This window comes from Rhinoderma darwinii, chromosome 11, assembly GCF_050947455.1.
Source record: "Rhinoderma darwinii isolate aRhiDar2 chromosome 11, aRhiDar2.hap1, whole genome shotgun sequence".
NCBI classification, from domain to species: domain Eukaryota; kingdom Metazoa; phylum Chordata; class Amphibia; order Anura; family Rhinodermatidae; genus Rhinoderma; species Rhinoderma darwinii.
In genome coordinates, this window is record NC_134697.1 from 16094754 (window position 1) to 16117472 (window position 22719).

The window sequence follows — 22719 nt, forward strand, 5'->3', positions numbered from 1 at the left end:
TGAAAAAAACATACCGGGGAATGTTTGGAAATCTGGTCAGATCATGCATTACCACATGGTGGAGGTTCAAGGGGTTAAAACTACATGACAAGTTCCCATTAAATATACACTGAATTGAAAACAATTCCATCTGCCCTGCAATTTTTCTATTATAAATATATTCTATACAATTACAGCATCAGAACCAAGCTCTGACATATACAGCACCAGAACAAAGCTCAATACATATATACAGCACCAGAGCCCAGCTCATTACATATATACAGCTCCAGAACAAAGCTCAGTACATATATACAGCACCAGAACAAACCTCAGTACATATATACAGCCCCGGAACAAAGCTCAGTACATAAATACAACACCAGAACCAATCTCAATACATATATTCAACACCAGAACCAAGCTCATTACATAAATACAACACCAGCACAAATACAACTCAATTTAGTGCAACCCCTGCCGTATAGGTTTGTACGGCGTAAAAGTACTGCACCCTGCATGTCCCAAACAATGGTAAGGATATGCTGGGAGATGCGGTTTCACAAAAAAAATAATCATACTACCCATCATCTCTCTGCAGATCATACAGTGACTACAGTACTGACTAGAGGCAGAATAAACATTTACATTAAGTGACTTCCCAGGGACGTCTTTTCAGATTCTAGTTGTTCTTTTTCTCTTTTCTTCTCCATCCGGTCTAGACCTCTATGATGACTTCTCCCGGCCACAGCTCATTTCTAAAGTTTGCTGCTCAGATGTCTTCAGCTTCTCACTTTTGAAACATTTTTGCACGTTTAAACAAAGATTAAAATATTCATGTCGGCACACACTGTACCCCTAAATATAACCATTCTATACACTGCAGGTCAAATTAGAATAGCACCATACACTGTGTCCCTGATTATAATAGCACCATACACTGTGTCCCACACACACACACACAGTGCTCCCTGTAGATAGTGCCCCCATAGAGCCCCCTGTTGATAGTACCCACATACAGACACCTGTAGATAGTGCCCCACATATAGCTCTTTCGGTAGATAGCGCTCTACATATACCCCCCTGTAGATAGCGCTCTACATCTGGAATAGCCCCCCTGTAGATAGTGCCCCACATATAGCGCCCCCTGTAGATAGTGCCCTACATATAGCCTCCCCTGTATATAAATCCACTCACACTTTTAAGTGAAAAAAAGCAAACTTTACATACTCCCCTTGATCTTGTTCCCACACTGTCCTGCGTCAATGCAGGCCTGCTCTCTTCTGAGCAGGTCTGCTGGGGCTGAACGACGCAAGCGGCACGATGACTTCGTCCCGCCGCTTGCGTTGTTGAAAAGCGCTGATTAGCAGGGCAGAATGACTTTCCCCGACAATCAGCGCCTTTCAACAACTGAAGCGCTAGCGTAGTTGACAGGCGATGTTTGGCGGGGCAAGTCATTCAGCGTCAATGTTAGGCACTAAATGGTCCGTGCCCGGCCACTCAACGCTTATGCATGTAATTGTATCTTCGTCCTATAGACGCAGGTTCAATTAGCGCAATCGGGGGTGGCGGTGACTGGTTTCCGTTGCGCCAATGCCCCCTCAGAGTGACAGCAGGCCGCCCTGTGTGGCGTGGCCGCGGCCAGGGCTGGCTCCAGGTTTATGTGGGCCCTTGACCAGACTTAGTACGCCCCTTTTGCGGGGGATTTCACGGCAGTAGTAAAATGGCAGAAAACATCACTTTGTTCCCCCATATAGACGTTAGGCCCTGTTTATGCCCCCATAAATTTAGTTCCCACTGTAGATAGTACCACAGAGCCCCCACCTCCCTGGTAGCGCCACAGAGCCCCCACCTCCCTGGTAGTGCCACAGAGCCCCCACCTCCCAAGTAGTGCCACAGAGCCCCCACCTCCCAGGTAGTGCCACACAGCCCGGGACTCCTCTCGTCCTGACATCACTGTCCATGTATGGACAGTGATGCCATGACGACGGCAGCAAAAGCACCTGGCTGCCAAGTGGGCCCCCCCAAGGGTAGTGGACCCCAGCACTTGTCCGGGTTCGCCAGGTGCTGACACCGGCTCTGGCCGCGGCGGTCATGGTGAGGCCAGCGGGAGTGGCGGTAACAACGGTGGCGGTGGTGGGCCCGGGGCCACTGCCCCCCCCCTGCTAGCTACGCTACTGCCTCTTACCAATGAGAGAGGATATGTGCTCTCTGTGTCAATAGGAGGGTCTTCTATTGTGAGCAGTTGCACATTTACTCACCCACTGTGACTAATCAGGACATTTGTTGACTCTGTTACTGGGATGTTTACTGGATCGTGGAGACCTTTTGGTCTGTCAGTTCAGGTTAATATGTGTATGAATACGTAGGCATAAGTGACGTATATGTACTCTGCACATCTTGTACTTTTATTTTTAGGACACATTGTGCAACTTAGGCTATACTTGGCTCAGACCTTTAGCTACAAACATGACATTTTATGCATTTTTCACAAAACTTTACCGTTTAATGCAAAATTGCCTGAAGGCGCCCATGAGTCTAAAGTTCTGGGTGGCATTTTCACAATGTGCCAGGTGTCAAAACAAATATATGGGTATGGTATAATAGGGTTTTAGACTAATTTATATTGCTCATGGTTTGGCTGTGCTGCACTGAAAGCATATAAGCAGCTAGATAGATACACCGTAGAATCAGCACATTGATGGTGTGTGTCCAATTTGTTGAAAGAGTTAGGCTAGATTTACACGAGCGTGACCTATTTAGGTGTGTAAAAAACATGTTTAAATCTGTCCGTGTGCGTTGTGTTTTACATACGTGTGCTTTATGAGTGACGTGTTTTCATGCACTCGCAAACGCAGCTTTTTTTTTTTTCAATGTAATTGATGCGTAAAACACGAATGTGCGTCCATGTGCTGTCCGTGATTTTCATGCACCCATTGACTTCAATGGGCAGCTAGGTTTTTTTAAATCAAACCAGTTTTTATTGATAGTACAACATACATTATAAATCTCATGTATATCTAGTCAATTCCAACAATCAATACATTTTCAGTTTTGTACAGAATATTCAGTTACATTTAACATAACTCCCCCTTCCCTCCAACCGAACTCCCCCCCCCCCCCCCGCAGTATCTCCTTCTTTCCCTGGCTCGTACATTTTCTCTCCCGCATCATACTAATATATTCATAAGCGATCTCCTGATCATGTCCCCTCAATCTGCCTCCTACCTCCCTGCCGTACCATAGTTATGTATCCACTTTCCCCATTGTTTATCATATTTGTGCATTGCCCCACGTTTCAGATATATCCGATGTTCTAACGACACCGTGTGATTAACATATCCTACCAGTTCAGACACCTCCGGGGGATCCGCGTTCAACCAATATTTTGCTATCAGCTTCCTAGCATGGTATAAAACTTTTTTAATAGCCAGTAATTCAGCCCCATTTCCTCCCTCCTCCCCCATACAACCCAACATAAAGATCTTAGGTTCCAACGGGAAATCCCTCCCATATACTCTCGCTACCATGCCTCCAACCTCCTTCCAGTAGTCATTCAGCATCGGACAGTCCCAGAACATATGCTTTATGTCTGCCCCATCAAACGAACACCTGGGACACTCCTTCGTTGGCCTAAGCCGCATTTGCCATAACACCTTAGGTGTCCTATACACCCTATGCAGGAGAAAAAGTTGTGACCGCCTATGTGCTACATTAATGGACAGCATTTTGGGCGATTCGAGTATCTCCTCCCACTCTTCATCTGTTATAGTCCCCACATCTTCTTCCCATTTGCGTCTGATCTCCCCCATCGGATCTCCAAGGAATTTGGAAAGTAATGTACTATATATCACAGAGATAATCCCCTTAGTGTCCTTTGCCCCCAATACCTGTTCCATCGCTCCCATAGTGGAGCAGCTCAAGTCCACCGACCTACCCTGGGCCTGTGCTGCGTGACGCAACTGGAGATACTGATAGAACATCCGATGTGGGAGCCCAAACTCCTCCTGCAATTGTGAGAACAATTTGAGACTTCCTCCCTCATACAACTGGTATACATATCTGACCCCTGCTTGTTCCCATTCCTGGAAGCCAGCCAAGATACTAAATTCCCATAGGTATGGATTGTCCCATAGAGGCATATAGTTGGAGCACCCTGTAACGCCCAATATTTTCTTGCATTCCCACCAGATCCTATGTATCAATAGCAAGGTTGGTTTCCCTTTCGCCTCCCTCCGCAACTTATGAGACTCCATGGCCTCTAGTATATCCGTGCATTGACTCAAATAATACACCAGTTTCCCACTAGAGTCCCACTCTTCCCTATTCTTCCAACCTTTAAAGTGTTGCACTTGGGCTGCTAGATAATATATCCACGCATTTGGAATAGCCAATCCTCCCTGGTCTGTTGGTAATTGTAGTTTTTCCAATTTAATCCTGGGGATCCCCCTTTTCCACACCAAGTCCCTAAACAGATTATGTATTCTCCTGAACCAGTACTTAGGCAACCACACTGGGGCATTATGCACAACATAAAGAACCTGAGGCATCAGAATCATTTTAATCAGGTTTGCTCTTCCTAGCGCTGAAAGTGGTAGTCCTAGCCATATTCTAGTCTTTTCTTTTAGTTTGTCCAGTAATGGTTTTACATTCAGTGCGACAAAATCCTGCACCCTCGCCGAGACCTTAATCCCCAGATATTTAAATTCCTTAACACAAGGTATATCAATTCCCCCCCCCTGCAGTGGCCCCTCTAATGACTTGAGTGGCAATAATGCCGACTTACTCCAATTAATTTGCAACCCTGAAAATTTACCAAACCGTTCCAATACGGTCATTATCATAGGCAGTGATCGATCTATCTCTCCCAGGAATAGCAAAATATCATCCGCATATAGTGCAATGCGTTCCTCCAGGTCCCCACATCGAAACCCTTCTATACCCGGATGTTGCCTTACTATGTTTGCCAGAGGTTCGATCGCTATAGCGAATAGTAACGGGGAAAGTGGACATCCCTGACGTGTCCCCCTCCCTAATCTAAAAGAGTCTGACATCCTTCCATTGGCTCTGATTCTAGCCACCGGTTCCTTATACAACAATTTTACCCATGTTATAAAATTTCTCCCAAAACCAAACTGCTCCAAAACAGCCCACAGATACCCCCATTCCACGCTGTCAAATGCCTTGGCAGCGTCTAAGGACAGCACTGCTCTACACTGCGTATCTGCAGCATCTGTCTGCAAATTCAAGAATAATCTCCGTATATTAATCGCTGTAGATCTTGATGGCATGAATCCCGACTGATCCGGGCCCACTACTTTAGTTACCACTCTTGTCACCCTGTTAGCCAGAGCCTTTGCCAGAATTTTAACATCAGCGGGCAGCAGGGATATTGGTCTATAGGAATCTGGCTTTGTTCGATCTTTCCCGTCCTTGGGAATGACCAATATTGCTGCTTCGTACATAGTCTGCGGTAATCGCCCCCTGGTAAAACTATCTTGGAACACCTCCAACAACTCTGGCAGAAGCTCCCCCCCATATGTTTTGTACAGCTCAGTGGGTATTCCATCCATCCCTGGAGCCTTTTCATTTGCCATAGAACTCACCGCTTCCTGCAGTTCCTCCAAAGTAATTGGCTCCTCAAGCCACTCTCTCTCCTCCTCCCCCAGAGTAACCCACGTCTTTTCCGCCAAATAGTCTGTCAGAAGATCTTCTGGATAATCTACCCTCGTGCGATACAGCTCAGTATAAAAGGACTTCAACACTCCCAGTATATCCCCTGTTTCTCCCACCAGTGTCCCGTCTTTATCCTGCAATTGGTGGATGAACGCACCCTCCCGCTGAGGCCTAGCCATATTTGCCAACAATCTACTCGTCATTTCTCCCTCCTCATAGTATTTTTGTTGCAAAAACAACCTTTTATTAGCTGCTTGTTCCAGCTGATGTTCCTTTAGTAGTTTTTGGGCGACCTTCCACTGGGCCAAAGTTTCTACTGTACTATTAGCAATATGATTCTCCTCAGTTAACGTCACCCTTTCCCTCAGATGTTCTCCCACCTGTCTTGATTTATTCTTTATGATCGTGATCTCCCGAATATACACCCCCCTTATATTTGCTTTTATAGCGTCCCATAGGATATCTATAGGAACCGTACCTTTATTAAACTCAAAGTACTCCTGCAGGCTCGTATTTATTATCTCCTCCCCCACTAGGTGTATCCAGAACGGATTTAGCCTCCAGTGCAGTCTTAGCCCCTTCATCTGTGGGCTGGTTCGAACCTTCAGTATCATCGGGGAGTGATCAGACAATGACCTTGGTAGATATTCCACCCCTTCCACCCCCTCAATCCCTAACCCGTTACTAAACATCAGATCTATTCTGGATAATGACCCATAGGTAGATGACACATAAGAATATTGCGTAGTAGAGGGCCATTTTGCCCGCCAAATATCTGTATATCCAACCTCCGTCATGTATTTCCCAAACCGCGTCAGAGCAGCCTCTCCTACCCCCCCCCCCCTTTGGAAATTTATCGCACCTTTTATCCATTACGTAGTTGAAATCTCCCATTAGTATAGTCGGAACCATAGGCCAACTAGCCAACCTCTCCAACACTTCTCTTATTGGAACCACAGAGTATGGGGGAGGTACATATAGTACCACAATTATACATTCCCAGTTAAACAGTTTACAATGTACCCCTACATATCTGCCCTCTCCATCTCTAAAGGAAGCCAAACAGCAAAAAGGTACATCCCTATGAACCAGGAGACTAACCCCCCTCGAGTATGTGGAGTGAAAGGAGTGGAAGCTGTGCCTAATCCAAGCCCTATGTGCCTGTTGCACAGTATCAGCGGTAAGATGCGTTTCCTGTAGTCCCATCACTCCAGCAGACTGTCCTTTCAGGAAATCGAATATAGCTCGCCGTTTTGTTGCCTCCCCCATACCTCTCACATTCCATGACAAAAGATTTACCCTACCCCCCATCTAGCCATTTCTTTTAACTGACAGTGGCAATTACCGTTGAATCCAGTGTTAATCAGAGCATACTGCATTTCAAACTCCCTTTCCCTCCAAAACATTTTCCCCCCTCCACCCACTTCCCTAACCCACCCAACTTTACATAAACTTACCCTCCAAAGAGGGCCCGGGCTGGCGAAGAAACCTCCACCAATGTGACTATTCAGCTTCCCATTCACATTGCAGAAATACATCTCTTCCCGCAATATAAACTTAAGAACCTCAAACCTCCCGCCACCTTACCACAATAGACATATAGCATTTCTGTGACTCAAATACCTGATGCTTCAATTAAACTGACATCTCTGTCTCCTCCTCTCACCATTATAGACATATAAACTGCAGACCCACATTAGAACAACAAATAAATGCAGAAAACAGTGCCTTATTCCTCTGCGCAGCTCATCCTTCTCTTTTTTTCATAAAAATCAGAGTCCCCCTTTCAGCCCTCCACCTGATGATCACGCCGCATCTTCCCCTCGATCCTGACGAAGGCGATCTTCGTGACTATCCAGCCATCTCAGCGCATCTTTTGAGTTCTCAAAAAATTGTACGGATCCCAGCGCCGCAACCCGAAGCTTCGCCGGGTACAGCATTGAATATTGAACACGCAGATTCCTCAGTCGTCGTTTAATATCCATAAATTGCATCCTTCTTTTCTGAACCTCTGCAGAAAAATCTGGGTAAAATGACACTTTCACACCATTCACCCGTATATCTTGCTTTTCCCGGGCTTGCCGAAGAATTAAATCTCTGTCTTTATAATGAAGCAACTTTACCAACACAGGCCTTGGCGGCCGTCCAGGTGGGCCAGGGCGAGTTGGTACTCTATGGGCTCTTTCCACCGCAAACAGTGGGGTCAGCGACTCCTTACCAAACACCTCCAATAGCCATTTTTCAAAAAATGAATCCGGGTTGGACCCTTCTACTTTTTCAGGAATCCCCACCATCCTCACATTGTTTCGACGTAGGCGATTTTCCAGATCATCAGCTTTAGATAACTGGTAATTAACATCCACAGCTACCGCATTTACATCCCTCCTCATGGGCAGCATTCTGTCTTCCAATTCGCTGACCCTGCCTTCCACCGCTGTTGTTCGTTCCGAAACTTTCTGTAAATCGTGACGTATGATGGAGATATCCTCCTTAATTCCGCCCACCTGGCAGGTAAGTTTAGATAGCGTGGAATTACACAGGCTCACCGCCGAAAAAACATCCGCCAGCGTGGGTCCCGGCTTATTCAAGCTATGCGAGCCTCGATCCAGCCCTCCTCCTGAGCTGCCTGCAGCATCTTCTCCATTCTCTTCCTCCTCTGACTCCATCTGTGCCCTCAGCGGTTCATACCTAGACCCTGAGTGGCCTGTCTGCTTTTTCCCTCCGTCTGACATCTCTCCATCAGCAGCTGCCTTCATGGGCATCTTTCTGGCAAAACGCTCCAGCCGGGATGCCGCCGCCCCTCTCAAGTCCCTGCTCTCTGCCATCATGCACGTGTCGGCGCCATCTTGTAAGCGCAGCTCACCTTCCTCTGCCGCCTTAGACTTTCTGGAACGGGTCATTACAGCCTCCAACAGCTCCAAAGTCGTGTCCACAGATTCTCCTCCTTCTCCCCTCTCCGCACAGGTATGTCTCCGTTAGGATAATTCAGCCACAGGATATGTACCAGGATATCGGCAGCGGGGGCTCCGGTTCCTGCGTCCGCTCACATATGCCGCTAAGCCACGCCCCCCAATGGGCAGCTAGGTTCGTGAAAATGTACCAGTATAGGACATGCAATGAGCTTCACGCGATGGACACTCACGCATGTGTGAATAGCCCCATTGAAATCAATGGACCCTTGTGTTGTGCATTGTTTCAACACGCAGTACACGGATGAGATTCACGCTCGTATGAATGAGCCCTAAGCAGATTATAGGAAAGCAGACTATTACCCTGTAGAGGATTTTTTCCCTTTACACCGATAGAAAGTTAGTAGGATTCTATCCTCTCTGATTCTACCCTCTTAAGGATTATTGAGCACTATCTAGCTTGAAGTTACAACATAGAATGTCCTAACGCATTGCAATTGTCCTATATCACCATGGGTAGGCTTAACAATTTTTTGGCATGGTTTGCAGATAGAGGTGCACAGCATTGATATCAGCCATGTGTGTCTTTGTATGACTAGACACCCATATTCACACTATGCAGAACCATATGAGGGTGAGAATACTTGTTGCCCTACAAGCAAGTGCGTAACTGTAGGGGTGCAGAGGCAGCAATAGCAGTCCCTAGTTTCTGAGCGAGCCCAGACACTCTGCCACATAAGACACCAGTATTCGAAATGCTATTCCTGGTGTGGTTTTGCTCAACCTCATCTGTCTTTTGCTACAATTTTGAGATAATCGTGGCATAAAAACCACCAAACTGGCTCATGTGAATATATCAACTGCAGTGTTAATAGTAAAGGGTAAGGGTGTGTGTACACAACCTTTTTTCAGACATAATGAGGTGTTTTATGCCTCAAATTACGCCTAAAAAGACTGCTCCAATACGTCGGCAAACATCTGCCCATTGCATGCAATGGGTCTTACGACGTTCTGTGCAGATGAGCTGTAATTTTACGTGTCGCTCTTCAAAAGACGGCGCGTAAAATTATGCCTGTGTCAGAAGTGCAGGACACTTCTTGGGACGTAATTGGAGCAGTTTTTCATTGATTCCATTGAAAAACACCTCCAATTATGTCCGTAATGGACGCCGCGAAAAACGCGTGCACTTGTAATAACGTCTTAAATTCAGGAGCTGTTTTCTCCTGAAAACAGCTCCGTAATTTCAGACGTATTTTGCGCTGTCGTGTGAGCATACCCTAAAACTGCTGCTGCCTTGCTGCGGCCAGTACACTGTACAGAGCAGGGGATTGCGTACAGGAGTTATATACGGCTTAGTTCACATCTAGCATAAAATTTTGTGTTTTTTTGTGGAAAATATGCAATATCCAGATGTTACATGTAAGTAAACGGATTGTTTGAAAACCGCACATTTTAGGGCTTGATTTTTTTTCTATTTATTTTTTTTACTATCCTATATGTCACGTGTAAAAAAAGCAAAAAAAAACAACTTTGAGATTGTTCTAGGAACATTTATTGTAACCGTTACAATCGATACAAAACAACAACAAAGCCAAATGTACTAAAATTCACTTCTGTCGCGTTCTTTGGCCACCGACAACAGTTGTGAACCTTGCCATAGACTTGCCCTAGATCGCTAGTCTGCCCAAACCATTAAAAAAAGGAAAAGGCAGCTGAAGATTGTAACTTCTTTTCCCCACGACCACAACAGGCACATATGGGCCATTTAACCCTTAGGCTCCATGCACACGAACGTGCTTTTGCGGCCGCAATTCCCCCGAAAATCCATGGCAGAATTGCGGCCCCATTCATTCCTAGGGACCACGACCGTTGTTTCCAAGGTCCGTGCATGGCCCAGGAGCCCGGACCGCAGAAAGAACGTGCAAGTCTTATTACGGCCGTGTTCTGCGGTCCAGGCTCATGGCAAATAAAATAGCGATTTGCGGGTGACAATCCACCCCCGGCCGACCCGAAAATCACGGACGTGCACATGGCTACAGTCGTGTGCATGCGGCCTTAGCCCAGATTCACACGAACTAGTGAAAAACTGCAGTTTTTCACGTCCGAGTTGCACCTGTTCGGGCCCGTTTTTACGGAACCCCTTAGTCTATCGAGGGATCCGTGAAAACGGAACAAAATAAGACCTGTTCAATTTTTCAACAGACCCTTCACATGGTCTGTTGAAACAACGGCCGTGTAAACGGCCCCATAAGAACTATTATGAGAGAAATTCCATATCCATTACTTTCCCTACCTATGCCGGCTTCTACATACTTAAATAACCAATGAAAAGCCATTAAAGGTATTAACACGTTTTATCAGATTGGTTCCCAATCGCTTACTTTTGAAAATCAAACACATATATCTAAATGGCATAGAGATCTGAACGGCTAATTTTCAAGACCAGTGGTTAAGAGCATTCTCCATCTCTCTTAAAGGGGTTGTCCCAAGTTGATAAATGGAGCTATAAAGCTCCCCCATGTAAAAATAAGAAGAATTCTAATTACCTGTCCGTCGTCCAGCGATGTAGTTTTCTTGCTATTCTTGATTGAAGTTGCGGTCGGTCCCTCTTTGTATCCTGCTCGTTACCTAGGTTCCCGGCCACCGCTATTTACCTTTAGCAGAGGATGTCATTTGCTCGTGAACGCGCATCTCGGCGCTTCTCGGCGCATGCGCAGAAGATGCAGTGGAAGAAACCCGTCGCAAGGAGAAGTCTGCGCTCCGCTAAAGGTAAGTGTGTATATGTTTGTGTGTGTCTGTGTTTGTGTATATATGGGTGTGTTTGTGTATATGTGTTTGTGTATATGTGTGTGTGTGTGTGTGTTTATGTGTGAGTGTATATATGGCTGTATTTGTGTGTATGTGTATATGTTTGTGTATATTTTTGTGTGTGTGTGTGTGTCTATATGGGTGTGTTTGTGTATATGTTTGTGTGTGTGTGTGTTTTTGTATATGTGTGGGTTTGTGTATGTGTTTGTGTATATATGGGTGTGTTTGTGTACATATGTTTGTGTGTATATGTGTATATGTTTGTGTGTATATGGGTGTGTTTGTGTATATATGGGTGTGTTTGTGTATATGTTTGTGTACATGTGTTTGTGTATATGTGTGTGTTTGTGTGTGTGTATATATGGGTGTGTTTGTGTGTGTGTATATATGGGTGTGTTTGTGCATATGTGTATATGTTTGTGTGTATATGTTTCTGTATTTTTGTATATGTATATTTGTGTGTTTGTGTATATATGGGTGTGTTTGTGTACATGTGTTTGTGTATAGGTTTGTGTGTATATGTGTGTTTTTTGGAGTTTATGTGTGTGTGTTTGTGTATATATGGGTGTGTTTGTGCATGTGTATATGTTTGTGTGTATATGTTTGTGTGTTTTTGTATATGTGTGTTTGTGTATATATGGGTGTGTTTGTGTATATATGTGTGTGTTTGTGTATATATGGGTGTTTGTGTACATGTGTTTGTGTATATGTTTGTGTGTATATGTGTGTGTTTGTGTGTGTTTGTGTATATGTGTGTGTGTTTGTGTATATGTGTGTGTGTTTGTGTATATGTGTGTGTGTGTTTTTGTGTATATATGGGTGTTTGTGTACATGTGTTTGTGTACATGTGTTTGTGTATATGTTTGTGTGTATATGTGTGTGTTTGTGTATATGTTTGTGTGTGTGTGTGTATATGTGTGTGTTTGTGTATATGTTTGTGTGTATGTGTTTATGTGTGTGTTTGTGTAATATATGGGTGTGTGTTTATATGTGTTTGTGTATATGTTTGTGTGTGGTTGTTTGTGTGTGTGTGTAGGAGAGTATAAGTATCGGTATTGTTCACATTGATAACTTTTTTTAAATGTTGTTGCAGATTTTGATGTACCAATTGGACTACGTCTTCGATTCGTTGGACTACTGCGTAGATCTACGTTTTTTGAAAATTTTAATAAAATGGTTAACGAGGGTTTTGTTGGGGATTTCTTATTTCAATAAAAATAAATTGTCTTTGTGTTTTTTTTTTCAAACTTTATTAGTGCCTAGATAATGGTAGTTGGCTGATTGACAGCGTCCATTATTAAGGCGGTACTTAGTGTTAGCCGGTGCAGAGGCTAGCACTAACCACCCATTATTACCCCGGTACCCACCACCACCAGGGGTGCCGGGAAGAGCTTGGTACGATCCAGTACCCGACCATCTGTTGTGATGGTCGGGTACTGGGGCGGCCGTAGGCTGGTATGAGGCTGGGAAGGGCCAAAAACAGTGGACCTTCCCACCCTTGTAATGCTAGGCTGCTGCTGCTGTGTTGTATCGGGCTGGTTATAAAAATGTGGGGGATCCCCACGTCATTTTAAAAAAAAAAATTTAACAATAGACGTTGGGTCCCCCACATTTTTAATAACCAGCCATATACAAGGCCGCAGCAGCCTGGCATTACACGGGTGGGAGGGGCCACTGGTTTAGTACATTCCCAGGCTAATAACACTGTGTTTTTTGTGGCTGGTTATGATAAATTGGGTGGAACCCCATGTCTTTTTAATAAAAATAATAAATAAATAATAAAAAAAAATGACGTGGGGTCCCCCCCATTTTTATAACCAGCCAGATACAACACAGCAGCAGCAGCAGCCTAGCATTACAAGGGTGGGAAGGTCCACTGGTTTTGGCCCTTCCGAGCCTCATAATACCAGCCTGTGGCCGTCCCAGAGCCCGACCATCACAATAGATGGTCGGGTACTGGATCGTACCCAGCTCTTCCCGACACCCCTGGTGGTGGTGGGTACCGGGCTAATAATGGTGTTTAGTGTTAGCCTCTGTACCGGCTAACACTAAGCCTCCCCTTAGTAATGGACCTTGTCACTCCGACAGCGGCCATTACTAAAGTGATAGTAATAAAACTTGAAAATAAAACACAAAGATATAGATAAAATATTATATTGAAATAAAGCACCCCCAACACAACCCTCATTAACCATTTTATTGATGAAAAAAAAAAAGCGTCATCTAAGTAGTCCTCGAAACCGACGTAGTCCAAACACCAAACCTGTAAAAAAATCAAAAATATCAAAAAAAAAATGAAATAAAACATGTCGTAGGCTTAGTTTCACTTTCATGTGTGATACTGACTGTTATACCATGTATAGAAGCCTGCGGCAAAGTTGGCTTAGATACAGGGCGCCAGCAGACAGTATCATACATGGCCATACAGACATTTATACAAACAAACATACATACATACATACATGCAAACATACATGCACATATAGACATACATACAAGCAAATATACATGCAAGCAAACATACATGCAAGCAAACATACATACATGCAAGCAAACATACATGCATGCAAACATACATACATGCAAACACACATACATGCAAACACACATGCACATATACACATACAAACATGACAACATACATACAAGAAAACATACATACAAGCAAACATACATACATACAAGAAAACATACATACATACAAGCAAACATACATACATACATGCAAACATACATGCACATATACACATACAAACATGACAACATACATACAAGAAAACATACATACAAGCAAACATACATACATACAAGAAAACATACATACATACAAGCAAACATACATACATGCAAACATACATACATACATGCAAACATACATACATGCAAACATACATGCACATATACACATACATGCACATATACACATACAAACATGACAACATACATACAAAAAAACATACATACATGCAAACATACATACATGAAAACAACATACATACATGTAAACATACATGCACATACATACACATACAAATATGACAACATACATACAAGCAAACATACATACAAGCAAACATACATACATACATACATGCAAACATACATACATACAAACAAACAAACATGAAAACATACATACATACATACATGCAAACATACACATACATGCACATATACACATACAAACATGACAACATACATACATACAAGCAAACATACATACATGCAAACATACATACATACATACATGCAAACATACATACATACATGCAAAGATACATACATGCATAGATAGATACATACATACATGCAAATATACATACTTGCATTCAACCATACATACAAACATGTACATATATACATACATGCAAATATACATACATGAAAACTTACATACATGCAAACATACCTACATGAAAACATACATACATGAAAACATACACACATACAAACATGACAACATACATACAAGAAAACATACATACATACATGGAAACATACATACATGCAAACATACATGCACATATACACATACATACATGAAAACATACATACAAACATACATGCATGCAAACATACATACATGAAAACATACATGCACATATACACATACAAACATGACAACATACAAACAAGAAAACATACATACATACACATATACACATACATGACAACATGCATACAAAAATAAACTCACCTAAGACGTTCCCACGAAGAGCTGAACGGTCCCGTCACTTTTCTTCTCCCATTCGCAATAACATAGCGGTGGGCGCAGATGACGTAATCACGTGGGCCTGATATGATTACGTCATCTGCGCCACAACGCATTGTTACTATGAATGCGAGCGGCGCCAAGAAGAAGGAAGATGGCAAGTGACGGGACCGTTCAGAGAACGTCTTAGGTGAATTTATTTTTTTTATATATTTTTAGTTCGCCGGGTGCTGATGCAGCATCGGTACGGCGGCTACAAACATTAAATGTAGTGACAGGGTTGGGGGGGGGAGAAGTTGTTTGCCAAAACGGCGTGAATGTAGTGTAGTGTAGTGTAGGGTTGATGACATTCACGGGAAGTTCGTCTCAATCGGGCTTACCATGCTCGCTTGAGACGAACATTCTCCCGATGTTGCTAGAACTACAGTATCTAGCAACATCGGGAGCGTGCACACTGCAGAGCGGAGCGGCTTGATTGACATCAAGCCGCTCACGCCCCTTTTTAGAAAAGATAACCAGCACTTTCTGAGTTATCAAGTGTAAAAAAAAAGGCACTTAGGAAATGAATTTTTTTAATTTTTTAACAGCAAATGTTTTAAAATTCATTTCCTGCTTAGAATGTTTAAAAAAAAAAATTTGAGTCAACTTGGGACAACCCCTTTAAGTCCTCTTCCTGTACTAATCATCAAGAATTATATTATAAAATATTCTATAGATGGTATCTCACTCCATATAAACTTTCCAGAATATATAATAATGCATTCCCCCAATGTTGGAGAAGTTGTAACCATTTGGGATCCATACTTCACATATTTTGGGAATGTCCTTTATTATTAACCTTTTTGGCAATCAATTAGCGCACTACTAAATGAGATTACAACTCAAAATATCAACCTTACGCCGGAACTTGGGTTACTACGGCTTGGAATTGATGTTATTCCCAAACCATTCCAAATTGTAATATGTCATATTTTAATATCTGCCACATCAGCTGTAGCGTTCAGATGGAAAACATGTAACATCCCGACCATCACAGACATCATTAAAAAAGTCAATACAAACTATCAATATGAATATATTTATGCCTGTAGCATACAAAGACATGACCGGTTCTGTAAACATTGGATGTGTTGGAATAAGGGTATGTTCACACGCAGTGACCAAAAACGGCTGAAAATACGGAGCTATTTTTCAGACGTTTTTGTAGCAACTTGCGTTTTTCGCTGCGTATTTTACGGCTGTTATTGGAGCTGTTTTTCAATGGAGTCAATGAAAAACTGCTTCAAAAACGTCCCAAGAAGTGACATGCACTTCTTTTTCGCAGGTTTGTTTTTACACGCCGATGTTTGTAGGCGTAATGGAGCCGTTTTTTCAGGCGTAATTCGAGGCGTAAAACGCCGAATTATGTCTGAAAACACTGCGTGTGAACATACCCTAACTCTGCATATGCCGTACCACTCCCTTTCTAGTGGGAGCTCGTACGTTGTCTGTTGTATACATTTTTTTTTCTTTATGGTGACCTGTATATGTTCTTCACAACATTTATTTTATTTATCTTTTATTATCCATATTATTTTGAATCTCATTTTCTCAAAATGTTAAAACTCATAGGAATTAACTATTTAATTATTATTTGAGACTTTATTTACTTCTACCTGCGAGTAGAACTGTTGACCTATATTTTCTGATGTCTCAACTGTTTAACAAAGACATATTGAAATAGAAATACATGTATCAGTGTGACGGCCGATGTTTTAACGGCTGTCACACGGACGTATACTACAGTTGTCTGAATGCAGCCTTAGGCGCTGCATTGGTTTGTACATCAAAATATCTTATTGGTAGAGATTTACTAAGCAAAAACGCATAAGCATTCTTGAGTACAAGGCTTGCTCCAAATTTATTATGTGTTTTTAGGTACTATTTAGTCCGGGAGTTAAAAAAAATTATAGAAAAGGGGAGTGACTAAGATGAGTTGTAAAAATGTGCTGCTGTTTTTGTTTTTTGACACACAACATTGCTGTCTATGTAAGGCTTTATTCACATCTGCGTCGGGACTCCGTTCATGGGTTCCGTTGGACCTTTCCGTCAGGGGATCCCATGATCGGAATCCAAACTGAAACATAGGTTTCCGTTTGCATCGCCATTGATTTCAATAGTGACGGATCCGGTGCAAATGGTTTCCGTTTGTCACCGTTGTGTAAGGATTCCGTTGTTTTGTTGGAATCCATACCATAGTCGACTTCGCTATTGATTTCGTCAAAACAACAGAACCCTTGCACAACTGAGACAAACAGAAATCATTTGCATCGGATATGTCAACATTGAAATCGATGGTGATGCAAACGGAAACCTATGTTTCAGTTTGGACTCCGTTCATGGGTTCCCCTGACGGAAAGCTCCGACAGAACCCATGAACAGCGCCCCGATGCAGATGAGAAAGAAGCCTAAGTTAGACCCTTTTCTCTGCATTACATCATGTCTAACATGCCTAACGAGTTGTGATGCATTAATCATACCACGTGCAGTACATTTATCAAGTTGGCACCATGTGTTCCGTTTTTACCGACTTGTAACAATAGTGTAATATAGTGGATGCATTTACGTCTCCCCCACTAGGTTAAGACTATGCTGACTTCTATGGAGGTGACAATTATGGATACATATATTTCCATAGCTTATACACAACCTTTAGGGGCACTTCTCTGTGCTAGATGAGCAGGAGAGATAAAGTCAGACAAGAATGACAGATGAACAAGAGATTTCAGTAAATTGCAGCATGAGACAGCGGAAGAAAGAGCAGAGGTGAAGGAGACTTCAGTACTGTACTGCTCATTCAGAGAAGGAGGCATTGATTGATGAGGGATGAAAATGATGCTACAGGGTGAAGGATGGAAAGGTTGTGATGACCTCCTCTCAGCAGACACGGTCGCCGTATTAACCTTTTCACTCCTGCCAGGCGATAACACTGGTCGCTGTGTTTCTTAGAGCAAAGTCAATTATTCTTCCAGGAGGTAGGAAGATCTGAAGTGAATGATAATACATTTCATTTGTTTAATCTGCCATGATTTCACAATTTGCTCATCATTTGCTTCTCTAATATAATCGTTTGCACAGTTATTTTATACAGAACTAGACAAATATTGATTTTAGGATTGGATAATTTCACCTGAATTAAATTTTTTTTTTATACGTTTGTATGCAGATGTAGCAGAGACCAATTTGCTCGGAATGGAAAGGCTCACTTCGCCAACCTAATCTTGCTTACCATGGAGGACTTTCTGCAGGCCACTCCTGCAGCCTAGCGTCTCGCCCTTGAAAGCTGTCATGCCCATCACTCTGGATGGCCCTCGTTTTCGCACAGATGGTTAATTTAACTCTAGTGTAATACCACATATGGCACTCCATGATATTACAATGAGGCAGACATCTCGATCTATTGTGAAATATGATCGAAGGAAGTTCTAAACTTTTTGTTCTGGCACCCCCCCCCCACCCCAATAACTTTCCGGTCTTTCAAGATTCAAAGCGTAGTCTTGTGTAGAAGATCAGTGTCCAACAGGAGAAAATTACAACATCTACATGGCTTGATCTGAAGATTTAACCCCTTAATGGCCAGGCCATTTTGTGTGTTAATGACCAAGGATTATTATTTTTTTTTTCACGGTCGCATTCCAAGAGTCGTAAGTTTTTTTTTAATTACGTCGACATAGCCGTATAAGGGCTTGTTTTTTGCGGGACGAGATGTATTTTGTAATTGCATCATTTTTAGATGCTTATAATATATCGATTAACTTTTATTAACTTTATTTTAGGAGAGAATTGAAAATAAGCAGCTATTCCAGCATTGATTTTCACGTTATACATTTACGCCGTTTACTGTGCTGCGTAAATAACATGTTAACTTTAGTCTATGGGTCGGAACGATTAAGGGGATACCAAATATGTAAAGGTTTTATGTTTTCTTACGTTTGCGCAATAAAAACCCTTTTAGAAAAAAATTACTTGTTTTTGCATCGCCGCATTCCAAGAGACGTAACTTTTTTATTTTTCCGTCAAAGTGGCCGTATGTGGGCTTTATTTTTGCGGGCCATGGTGTAGTTTTCATTAGTACTATTTTGGGGTACATAGGACTTACAGATTAACTTTTATTTATTTTTTTATGGGGGGAATGGGAGAAAAGAGAGAATTTTGCTATTGTTTTTTGCTTTTTTTTTGGACACCAATTCATCCGGCGGTTTAATTAATGTGTTCATTTTAGTGTTAAAGTCGTTACGATCGCTTGGATACCATATATGTGCATGTGTTATTTGTTTTGACACTTTTACTAAATAAAACCACTTTTTGGGCAAAAACTGCTTTACGTTTTTTTTTTTAGTCCCACCTAGGGACTTCACTATGCGATCTTCTGATCGTATATATAATGCTTTGGTATACTTAGTATACCAAAGCATTAATGCCTGTCAGTGTAAAACTGACAGGCAATCTATTAGGCCATTCCTCCGGCATTTGCTGAAGGCAGACCTGGGGGCCTTTGTTGGACCCCCAGCTGCCATGGAAACCAGATGGCGCCCCGCAATTTCTTTTAATGGGTTAAACAGCCGGAATCGGAGCTCGCTTCGATTGCGACAGGAGCCAAGCTGTGTATAACAGCCGTGCTCCTGCCGCTGATCATGTACACTGGCAGTACCCACGCGATCAGAGGACGGATATATCCGTCCTTCGTCGTAAAGGGGTTAAGATTAAAGTGGTTTACTAATTTAGAAAACCTGCTTTCAAATACCCTATCATAGCATTCAGAGTTCATCGGGGGGGGGGGGGGGGGGGGTCTTCTATTCCTAAAAGGATACAAAGCACTGGAGGATCCAACTTGTCTGTGCATCACATAGACTGCCCGTATAGCTCAATAGGAATTGTGTAATTCTCAATTTCACCTGTAGGGGAATTGAACACTTGCTGCCCAACAGATTAAGGGCTCATTTACACGAGCGTGTTATACGTCCGTGCGACGCGCGTGATTTTCACGCACGTTGCAGGGACCTATATTAGTCTATGGGGCCGTGCAGACAGGTGCGTGATTTTCACGCAGCGTATTTCCGCTGCGTGAAACGCACGACATGTCCTATATTTGTGCGCTGTTCACGCATCACGCACCTGAAGTTAATGGGTGCGTGAAAACCACACATGTCACACGGAAGCACTTCTGTGGGACGCGCGTGATTCGCGCAACAGCACTGTAAAGGATGAATGAAAACAGAAAAGCACCACGTGCTTTTCTGTTTACAAACATCCAAACGGAGTGTCATAATGATGGCGGCTGCGTGAAAATCACGCAGCCGCGCATCATACGCTGATGACACACGGAGCTGATAAGTGCCTTTTGCGCACGCAAAACCCCGCGTTTTTGCGTGCGAAAAACGCACACGCTCGTGTAAACTTGGCCTAAAGCTGATCGCTGGAGGTTCTTAGCAGCAGGACACCCTGTGAACAGCTTATCATTGGGCAAACCTTGTAAAAAAAAAAATAAAAAGCGGTATGAGGAGCAGAGATTGATTTGCCCTGAGGCCTTTGGGGTCGAGGGGCAGACCGCTGCAGTGGTACTATAAATGGACAATGTAGAGCACCACTCTCATCCATGGGTTGTGTCCATATTTAAGTGAATAGAGCTAATCTGCAATCCCCGACACAGCCTATGAACAAGAGTGGCGCTGTTTCTGGGGGGGAAAAAAAAGTAGAAAATATGTATATATACATTTTTATTTGATTTTTTCTATTCTCGTACAAACCTTTTTAAAGATCTTCTCTACATAGAATTTGAATAATTATCTGTGCAACTCCTATGATGATCCTGACCATGTCTAGCACCACTTCCGTCATTATTTTACAGGGACATTTTGACAGGATGGATGGTAAAGCAACAGTAGCATGGGAAGATAGTAAATCGAACAAGAACTCTTTTCAGTAAAGGCCACGGCATTTTCTCTGAAATGTCTTTGGTAATTGTTTTCAGGTATTGACAATCCAACCGATGTTAAGACGTAATAATCTCCTAGCGGTCAGTGCTATCAAAATCAATTACAGGCTGCTTAAATCAATTGCATGCATCATGTGAAAAACGCATTATTGATTCCATTGCATTTACCTCTGCGCATTACTGATGTTGGGTTGTTGAAAGGCCCCAGATCTCCAATGTGCTTTGTTGTGGATCATTGTAAGATTTACTTTACTGCTGGTACTTTTCATGTAATCCTATTGTCATAGCCAGACTTGTGTTATACCTGATTGTATCCCAAAACATTGGACATATGCAGGGCTGGTTTTTAGGGGGTGGCAAACTAGGCAATTTTCCTAGGGCCCCCGTTTTCTAAAGGACTCCCAAGGACTGGACTCCCAGAAGCAACCTGAGAATGGAGCATGTAAACATTACCATTAGTTCCTTCACTGTTTTAGGTATTGAATGTCCGTGTTAAGGTGCATACACACACAGCAGATTCCTTTGCAAAAGTTTTCCGCAACTGAAAATCTGTCTTATTTTGACATTATCTTTTGTGTGGGAAATATATGGCAGTGTAAGGCTACGTTCACGACACATCCGAGCCTTCAGTCAGACGTATACATCGGGATTATTGCCTGACCTATATCTCTGAAGAAAGGCTCTGACTTATGCCACTGCATAGACCGTGACATACGACGCTCCTAGGCTCCCATGTTAAAGAATGTATGCCGCATGATATGTTTTTTTGCAGGATGACTGCAAGAAACTGTATTCCAGTTCGCTTTTCAATGCAGAAAAAAAAGGTATACCGACATGTACCAGCTCAACAGAAGCTTGAAAGACCTTCTTTTGGCCTCCGCCGGGTGAATGGAGCCTATGCAGTGGCGTAGCTATAAGGGTCGCAGCGGCCTGCCAGAACGGTGACAAACTGAAACCTTTAGCAACCTTTCCGTCACCATTGAGATCAATGGTGAGGGAAATGGAAGCTGAGGTTTCAGTTCACCTTTCCGTTGAGGGGTTTATCCGACGGAAATCTCAGATGGAACCCTGTCAACGGAAGGGCAGCGGTGCTAATGTTTTTGTTTTTTTGTGTTGTTTTTTTTACAGGTTTGGTCGTTGGACTACGTCGGATTCGAGGACTACTTCGATTATGGCTTTTTTTTTATTCTCATCAATAAAATCGTTAATGAGGGTTGTGTGGTGTTTTTTTATTTCAATGAACCTATTTTTTCTATGTCTTTGTATTTTTTTTAAACTTTATTACTACCGCCCTAGTAATGGCCGCTGACTGATTGACAGCATCCATTACTAAGGCGGGGCTTAGTGTTAGTCGGTGCAGAGCCCTTTTTCTATCTTTTTTTTTTAAATTGTATTTCAATCTGTCACCCTTTGAGCTCAATGATGATTTTTCTCAGTAAACCCACTACAAAAAAAGCTCCAATGTGAACGCACGCTCATATAAATGTTGCTATTTTTTTAAGATCGCAATGTTCCTTCCATAAACTCTAAAGGAGTGCCCTATGTATATGTCCCATTACAGTATTTTAAGAAGATGGAGAGGGTGTCCCTCCTATAGACGGCTCTTAATAAAATCCAAGCACAATTCTTGGTTCTGGTTCCTTAGAACCACCAGGATCCAT

At 42.7% G+C, this 22719-nt stretch overlaps 1 protein-coding gene across 2 annotated transcripts in view; it reads left to right on the forward strand.

Annotated features, from left to right (window-relative positions):
- Positions 1–21072, forward strand: part of MARVELD1 (MARVEL domain containing 1) — a 121455-nt gene extending 100383 nt beyond the window's left edge. The window contains exon 5 of one of the 2 annotated variants that reach the window (XR_012851195.1): positions 20972–21072. The gene's annotated coding sequence lies outside the window, so the exon portion shown is untranslated. Of the gene's footprint in view, positions 1–18289; positions 19417–20971 lie in introns of those variants that run through there. The other variant, XR_012851193.1, reaches the window with a different exon arrangement.
- Positions 21073–22719: the final 1647 nt, after the last annotated feature.